The sequence below is a fragment of the Procambarus clarkii genome, chromosome 54 (genome assembly GCF_040958095.1).
Source record: "Procambarus clarkii isolate CNS0578487 chromosome 54, FALCON_Pclarkii_2.0, whole genome shotgun sequence".
NCBI lineage: Eukaryota > Metazoa > Arthropoda > Malacostraca > Decapoda > Cambaridae > Procambarus > Procambarus clarkii.
The window spans coordinates 23,719,322-23,728,875 of NC_091203.1; positions in this window are offsets into that span (position 1 = coordinate 23,719,322).

Here is a 9,554-nt window from a genome sequence, read left to right on the forward strand (position 1 = left end):
TGTACGGTACACCACGGTACATCTCCTGTACGGTACACCAGGGTACACCACGGTACATCTCCTGTAAGGTACACCACGGTACATCTCCTGTACGGTACACCACGGTACATCTCCTGTACGGTACACCACGGTACAGCTCCTGTACGGTACACCACGGTACAGCTCCTGCACGGTACACCACGGTACAGCTCCTGTACGGTACACCACGGTACATCTCCTGTACGGTACACCAGGGTACACCACGGTACAGCTCCTGTAAGGTACACCACGGTACATCTCCTGTACGGTACACCACGGTACATCTCCTGTACGGTACACCACGGTACAGCTCCTGTACGGTACACCACGGTACAGCTCCTGCACGGTACACCACGGTACAGCTCCTGTACGGTACACCAGGGTACACCACGGTACAGCTCCTGTACGGTACACCAGGGTACACCACGGTACATCTCCTGTAAGGTACACCACGGTACATCTCCTGTAAGGTACACCACGGTACATCTCCTGTACGGTACACCAGGGTACAGCTCCTGTACGGTACACCACGGTACAGCTCCTGTACGGTACACCACGGTACAGCTCCTGTACGGTACACCAGGGTACACCACGGTACAGCTCCTGTACGGTACACCACGGTACAGCTCCTGTACGGTACACCACGGTACAGCTCCTGTACGGTACACCAGGGTACAGCTCCTGTACGGTACACCACGGTACACCACGGTACAGCTCCTGCACGGTACACCATGGTACAGCTCCTGTACGGTACACCACGGTACAGCTCCTGTACGGTACACCACGGTACAGCTCCTGTACGGTACACCACGGTACAGCTCCTGTATGGTACACCACGGTACAGCTCCTGTAAGGTACAGTCTACAGCATGGTGACTTGTGGTACACCACGGTACATCTCCTGTACGGTACACCACGGTACAGCTCCTGTACGGTACACCACGGTACAGCTCCTGTACGGTACACCACGGTACAGCTCCTGTACGGTACACCACGGTACAGCTCCTGTACGGTACACCACGGTACAGCTCCTGTAAGGTACACCACGGTACAGCTCCTGTACGGTACACCACGGTACAGCTCCTGTAAGGTACAGTCTACAGCATGGTGACTTGTGGTACACCACGGTACAGCTCCTGTACGGTACACCACGGTACAGCTCCTGTACGGTACACCACGGTACAGCTCCTGTACGGTACACCACGGTACAGCTGTACGGTACACCAGGGTACACCTGTACGGTACACCAGGGTACAGCTGTACGGTACACCTGTACGGTACACCACGGTACACCTGTACGGTACACCACGGTACAGCTCCTGTACGGTACACCACGGTACAGCTGTACGGTACACCACGGTACACCACGGTACACCACGGTACACCACGGTACAGCTGTACGGTACACCACGGTACACCACGGTACACCACGGTACACCACGGTACAGCTGTACGGTACACCACGGTACACCACGGTACAGCTGTACGGTACACCACGGTACAGCTCCTGTACGGTACACCACGGTACAGCTGTACGGTACACCACGGTACACCACGGTACAGGCAGGAGGCAGCAACGCCTCCACCGTGGCAGGGTAAAAAGAACCAGAAATATATCAAATAAATCACACACACACTGGGAAAAAAATAGATGAAGGCAATGAAGTTTATAAGATCACATGTACACTGGCGGCGGGGTTCGACCCCCACTAATATGAGGGCTGGAGCCTCCCACACTGTAATTAGGAGCAATGCTCTTGATAGTGAAGCGACTTGGACTGTAAATATATGTAAATGTATATGTGATTTACAGTATATATGTAAATGAAATGTTGAACTAGTGATAGGAGGTTACCTTAAGGTGCTTCCGGGGCTTAGTGTCCCCGCGGCCCGGTCGTCGACCAGGCCTAAAGGAGCCTCGAATTTGGGTCACATGTTCGACAGATCTGAACACAGCTACTGATCCATTGCTGGATTCTTCAGGCGGAGGGCGGAAATGGCGGCCATTTTGCAATATGGCCGCCCATATTGTAAGGGGACTGGAACCCCTTATGTGGTTATAAAGTGGATTAGACTCTATGGGTTCAATGATGTTTAGTTGGCATCCATCAGTCACAGGAGACTATGGAGTTGGGCTCTGTCGGTCTGGAGTGGCCTCTCCAGGGCACAAAGTCAGGGTAGGTTGATATGGAGGAGAAGCTGTTACCCATGCAGCAGGTCCCCTCCTCTCTCCAGGGCACAAAGCCAGGGTAGGTTGATATGGAGGAGAAGCTGTTACCCATGCAGCACGTCCCCCCACTCTCCAGGGCACAAAGCCAGGGTAGGTTGATATGGAGGAGAAGCTGTTACCCATGCTGCACGTCCCCCCCCTCTCTCCAGGGCACAAAGTCAGGGTAGGTTGGTATGGAGGAGAAGCTGTTACCCATGCAGCACGTCCCCCCCCTCTCTACGACTCGAATGATATTTACGTTCATGTTAATTATGCAAGAATTACATAATTACTACATTTCTCATTAGCAGAAATTATATATTTGTATATATATATATATATATATATATATATATATATATATATATATATATATATATATATATATATATATATATATATATATATATATATATATATATATATAATATGTGAACAAGCCTGAATGGTCTTCAGGACTATATACAACTGAAAACTCACACCCCAGAAGTGACTCGAACCCATACTGCCAGGAGCAACGCAACTGGTATGTACAGGACGCCTTAATTCAGGCTTGTTCGCATTTGTGTTCCTCACGTGTGCCCCAAAGAATGAGGTGACTCGATAAAATGTTATGCCCAAGATTACCATCCGAGTGCCGGCGGGGAAGTGGTTCAAATAGCTTCGGCTATCACTTCCTTATGTCCGGTCGTGATGATCTTTGATTATGGCCTGAGACCAAGAGAGAAAATATTACTCCTTTCTTCTCAAGCCAAGATAAACATAAGTATACATAGAAGATTACTGCTCGAACCACGGACCTGTCTCTGTTAGGTTACAGCTTGTAACGTTGAACTAATGGTGACCTTTAGCACATATATTGACCTAATGGGCAATTACAAAATTAGAATTTGTTGCTATTTAATTTGGACAATCTGGAAGTGGCTTTGTATTTCTGTTCAAAAAGCCTAACCTAAGCCTCCTAGGCCTAATACACGCTATCTGAGGCCTTATGTAGTACATATATGGACTATACTAGCACTAGAGATAGTTAAGAAATGAACTACTAAGGTTCGAACCTGTGTTACCAGGGCTCATCTCCGTGACGAATACAGTGCCATAAGTACTTGTGTATTCCCAGCTGTGTTCCCTTGTTAGTGAACCACCTGAGACAAGGTAGTTGTTGGTGAAGAAACTACAATGTATTTTGTACGTGGAGATCATGTCTCCCATAACGCTTTTCCCTTTCAATAATGTACGGTTAAATTCCTTTTTACCCTTTATCCTATTCTCAAAACTCAAATTTCTTTGTTGTGAAAACTTGTCTGGTGACTAAATGAGCACATATGCAGTCGCTGCATATTCGAGGATTGGTCTGATGTATGTAGTATTTAAAGTATCTTATGATGCCTCACGTCATCATTTCTTCCTGATTCTATGAATTGTTGTATCTCTCAGTTGGCAGCTTGTGTCCGCCCTCCTGTTTCTAGTGCCTAGACTCATTACCTTGCACTAGCTTGAGTTAAATTCTAGAAGCCATTTGTTAGACCATAGTCTCAGTTTGACCAGGTTCTTTTCTTGTCTCTTGTAGGCTTACTCCTCATTATATACTCATGAGCACCAAACATTGAGACGAATGAGGCTTCTCACCCTGGAAGATGAGTAACATGGATGAGTATTGACCCCCTGTGAGTCAGTGACCCCTGTGAGTCAGTGTCCCCTGTGAGTCAGTGTTCCCTGTGAATCAGTGACCCCTGTGAGTCAGTGACCACTGTGAGTCAATGACCCCTGTGAGTCAGTGTCCCCTGTGAGTCAGTGTCCCCTGTGAGTCAGTGACCCCTGTGAGTCAGTGACCCCTGTGAGTCAGTGTCCCCTGTGAGTCAGTGACCACTGTGAGTCAATGACCCCTGTGAGTCAGTGTCCCCTGTGAGTCAGTGTCCCCTGTGAGTCAGTGTCCCCTGTGAGTCAGTGTCCCCTGTGAGTCAGTGTCCCCTGTGAGTCAGTGACCCCTGTGAGTCAGTGTCCCCTGTGAGTCAGTGTCCCCTGTGAGTCAGTGTCCCCTGTGAGTCAGTGTCCCCTGTGAGTCAGTGTCCCCTGTGAGTCAGTGACCCCTGTGAGTCAGTGTCCCCTGTGAGTCAGCGTCCCCTGTGAATCAGTGTCCCCTGTGAGTCAGTGACCCCTGTGAGTCAGTGTCCCCTGTGAGTCAGTGACCCCTGTGAGTCAGTGACCCCTGTGAGTCAGTGACCCCTGCGAGTCAGTGACCCTTATGAGTCAGTGTCCCCTGTGAGTCAGTGACCCATTGTGAGTCAGTGACCCCTGTGAATCAATGACCTCTGTGAGTCAATAACTGGTGACGTCACACTGACGTACATTCTCTCACTGCTACTCGTTGTCTGCCGTGATGTAGATGTTTCGTAATCCAGTGGGGCAGTTCCCCCTGTTCCCCCGGCTTGTTGCTCCAGCCGGGGCACTGGTCTCCTGTGGAACACTGTGTCGAAGGCTTCCGGGCGGTCCGGGAACATGCAGCTGGTCTGCCGACCCATCTCTGTTGGGTGTGAGTTATGTCGTCTGTCTTGTAACCCTATTAGGCATGTGGGGCCAGCCCCGGCCACCCCCTGAACCAATGCTAGTCGTGTGGGTGTGTACTCATCTGTTTGTACTCACCTATTTGTGCTTGCAGGATCGAGCATTGACTCTTGGATCCCGCCTTTCCAGCTATCGGTTGTTTACAGCAATGAATCCTGTCCCATTTCCCTATCATACCTAGTTTTAAAAGTATGAATAGTATTTGCTTCCACAACCTGTTCCCCAAGTGCATTCCATGTGTGTGTGTGTGTGTGTGTGTGTGTGTGTGTGTGTGTGTGTGTGTGTGTGTACTCACCTATTTGTGCTTGCGGGGGTTGAGCTCTGGCTCTTTGGTCCCGCCTCTCAACCGTCAATCAACTGGTGTACAGGTTCCTGAGCCTATTGGGCTCTATCATATCTACATTTGAAACTGTGTATGGAGTCAGCCTCCACCACATCACTGCCTAATGCATTCCACCTGTTAACTACTCTGACACTGAAAAAGTTCTTTCTAATGTCTCTGTGGCTCATTTGGGTACTCAGCTTCCACCTGTGCCCCCTTGTTCGTGTACCACCCGTGTTAAATAACCCATCCTTGTCTACCCTGTCAATTCCTCTGAGAATCTTGTATGTGGTGATCATATCTCCCCGAGCTCTGTTGTCTTCCAGCGACGTGAAGTGCAGTTCGCTCAGCTTTTCCTCGTAACTCATACCTCTTAGTTCTGGAACTAGCCTAGTGGCATGCCTCTGAACTTTTCCCAGCTTGGTCTTGTGCTTGACAAGGTACGGGCTCCATGCTGGGGCCGCATACTCCAGGATTGGTCTTACATATGTGGTGTACAAGATTCTGAAGGACTCCTTACACAGGTTCCGGAAGGCAGTTCTGTATTAGCCAGCCTCGCATACGCCGCTGATGTTATTCTTTTGATGTGGGCTTCAGGAGACTTCAGGTTTGTATTTTGAACTAGAGGTGCTTTTATCGTCCGCCACCATCTTGGTCAGGTTTGACTCAACATTGGGTGAGGGTCAAGTCACCGCCCTGGAGACATTTACAGCCTTAAGACAAACAACGCTCATAAAGTCAGTAATGAACGCAGACAATGTTTATCTTCCGTTGCCTGGACAAGTTCTATAAATAGTCTGCTGGGAGGAGAGAGGATTAGTCTGCTGGGAGGAGAGAGGATTAGTCAGCTGGGAGGAGAGAGGATTAGTCTGCTGGGAGGAGAGAGGATTAGTCTGCTGGGAGGGAGGTTTCAACTCAAAATTCCTAGAAGCCAGTTAACTGACGGACCTCAACGGACCCCGTCGAACCCCGTCGGAACCCGTCGGAACCCGTCGCACCCCTGTCGGACCCCCGTCGGAACCCGTCGGAACCCGTCGGAACCCGTCGCACCCACGTCGGAACCCGTCGGAACCCGTCGGAACCCGTCGGAACCCGTCGCACCCACGTCGGAACCCGTCGGACCCCGTCGGAACCCGTCGCACCCACGTCGGAACCCGTCGGACCCCGTCGCACCCCGTCGTAACCAGTCGGACCCACGTCGGAACCCGTCGCACCCACGTCGGAACCAGTCGGACCCACGTCGGAACCCGTCGCACCCACGTCGGAACCAGTCGGACCCACGTCGGAACCCGTCGCACCCCGTCGCACCCACGTCGGAACCCGTCGCATCCCGTCGCACCCCCGACATCCGTACCACTACAGGTTCAGGGACTCAGAACCACTCCCTCAGGCTCGTCACAGCTGCGCATGTGGCCGAGTAAGACCCATGCGCGTGCGTGCGTGCGCACCAACCCACAAGTAACACCCTCCCCTCGCCCCCCCCCAGCAGCAGCGCTCTTGCGCATCGATAACTCCCCCCCCCCCCACAACCAGTTCCTCAACGACACATTCTACCTAAATGTCAACAAACTCCTTGACGAAACCAGGCATTCGCGAGAGGAGGATAGACTAATTGTATATATTTTAATGCTGGACCATCCCGTTACCAGCGGCCAGTTGCTGGTCCAGTGAGCCTCGTCCTAGTAGCCTGGCCAGGTAACTGAATTATTAATCACTTCACAAAACCTGTATGCACCGAGAAGGGCATATGTATCTACCCCCTGCTCTCCTCCTCTCTCTCTCTCTCTCTCTCTCTCTCTCTCTCTCTCTCTCTCTCTCTCTCTCTCCTATCCTCCCAGCTCCCTGGCCTGCCACCCCTGCTCTCCTCTCTCTCTCTCCTATCCTCCCAGCTCCCTGGCCTGCCACCCCTGCTCTCCTCTCTCTCTCCTATCCTCCCAGCTCCCTGGCCTGCCACCCCTGCTCTCCTCTCTCTCTCTCTCCTATCCTCCCAGCTCCCTGGCCTGCCACCCCTGCTCTCCTCCTCTCTCTCTCCTATCCTCCCAGCTCCCTGGCCTGCCACCCCTGCTCTCCTCCTCTCTCTCTCCTATCCTCCCAGCTCCCTGGCCTGCCACCCCTGTTCTCCTCTCTCTCTCCTATCCTCCCAGCTCCCTGGCCTGCCACCCCTGCTCTCCTCCTCTCTCTCTCCTATCCTCCCAGCTCCCTGGCCTGCCACCCCTGCTCTCCTCTCTCTCTCCTATCCTCCCAGCTCCCTGGCCTGCCACCCCTGCTCTCCTCCTCTCTCTCTCTCCTATCCTCCCAGCTCCCTGGCCTGCCACCCCTGCTCTCCTCCTCTCTCTCTCTCCTATCCTCCCAGCTCCCTGGCCTGCCACCCCTGCTCTCCTCCTCTCTCTCTCCTATCCTCCCAGCTCCCTGGCCTGCCACCCCTGCTCTCCTCCTCTCTCTCTCCTATCCTCCCAGCTCCCTGGCCTGCCACCCCTGCTCTCCTCCTCTCTCTCTCCTATCCTCCCAGCTCCCTGGCCTGCCACCCCTGCTCTCCTCTCTCTCTCCTATCCTCCCAGCTCCCTGGCCTGCCACCCCTGCTCTCCTCCTCTCTCTCTCCTATCCTCCCAGCTCCCTGGCCTGCCACCCCTGCTCTCCTCCTCTCTCTCTCCTATCCTCCCAGCTCCCTGGCCTGCCACCCCTGCTCTCCTCTCTCTCTCCTATCCTCCCAGCTCCCTGGCCTGCCACCCCTGCTCTCCTCTCTCTCTCCTATCCTCCCAGCTCCCTGGCCTGCCACCCCTGCTCTCCTCCTCTCTCTCTCCTATCCTCCCAGCTCCCTGGCCTGCCACCCCTGCTCTCCTCTCTCTCTCTCCTATCCTCCCTGCTCCCTGGCCTGCCACCCCTGCTCTCCTCTCTCTCTCCTATCCTCCCAGCTCCCTGGGCCTGCCACCCCTGCTCTCCTCTCTCTCTCCTATCCTCCCAGCTCCCTGGCCTGCCACCCCTGCTCTCCTCTCTCTCTCTCCTATCCTCCCTGCTCCCTGGCCTGCCACCCTTGCTCTCCTCTCTCTCTCCTATCCTCCCAGCTCCCTGGGCCTGCCACCCCTGCTCTCCTCTCTCTCTCCTATCCTCCCAGCTCCCTGGCCTGCCACCCCTGCTCTCCTCTCTCTCTCCTATCCTCCCAGCTCCCTGGGCCTGCCCTCCAAATGAAGCTGTTTGGCTTCAACACCTCTATTGAAGCTGACTCGAGTCTAAACGCAATACGTCAACGTCATCTTATTGGAGTGACGCTGAAGGGACGGGGAGTATGAGGGTGGCAGTATAAGGCTCTGGTGATAAGGAGAACCTGGCCTGACTCGGAGGAATAAGTGTGAGGGTCTCGGGACGTAGATGATGAGGTTGGTAGATAATGAGGGAGGTAGATGATGCGGGTAGGTAGATGATGAGGTAGGTAGATGATGAGGTAGGTAGATGACGAGGTAGGTAGATGACGAGGTACGTAGATGATGAGGGAGGTAGATGAACAGGTAGGTAGATTATAAAGTAGATAGATAATAATGAGGTGTTTACTCAACTTACTGTTTTCCTTAACTTATCATACTATCTATTAATGACTTAAAACTTGTATATAATCAGTAACATATACAACTAGAAACATACATCAGATAAAGGCACTACACTCCTCCATCTTAATACACCCTGTATTATGTTTGTATATAATACAATACACCTGACTGCGTTACCACGATAGACAGCTTCATTACGATCTCTTACGATAGACTCTTCATCTTAACAGCAACTTAATTTTATCCTGTACATCACAGAGGCGGAGGAAGCTTCAGGTTATTTGCTTGTTTGATGGCTACAAGAAATTTATTTCCTTGGAGGGGTATATATGACTTAGTTGTTTGCTTCTTCCAAGGGATTTGTTTGTTGATTGCAGGTGTCTTTATTTGTTTGAGGAGGGGTTACAAGTGGCTTAATATAATTCGAGGTTCTTGTGTATCGCTGACAGAAGCGATTGTGCCTTGAATATTCCGGAGCGGGGGGGCCTTATCCCACCTGACCTTCCGAGGCAAATCTACCACTATTCAGGGGGGAGCAAACGTCCATATTACGGTGTATAAGATCTTATCGTCCGGGTGTGGGCAGAAGGCGGGTGTGGCATTAGCCTACACACACCTGCAGCTGTGTGGCAGTCAGGTATACATTCCCCCCCCCTCGAGTATCATGTTTGTAAGGACACATGTGTCAACACCATGGTCCTATGTTGAAGGGACCATGGTTTCATGGTCCCTGGGGTACAGCATGGTCACACTGGGGTACAGCATGGTCCCTGGGGTACTGAATGGTCCCTGGGGTACAGCATGGTCCCCTGGGGTACAGCATTGTCCTCTGGGGTGCAGTATGGTCGTCTGGAGTACAGCATTGTCCCCTGGGGTACAGAATAGTTCCCTGGGGTACA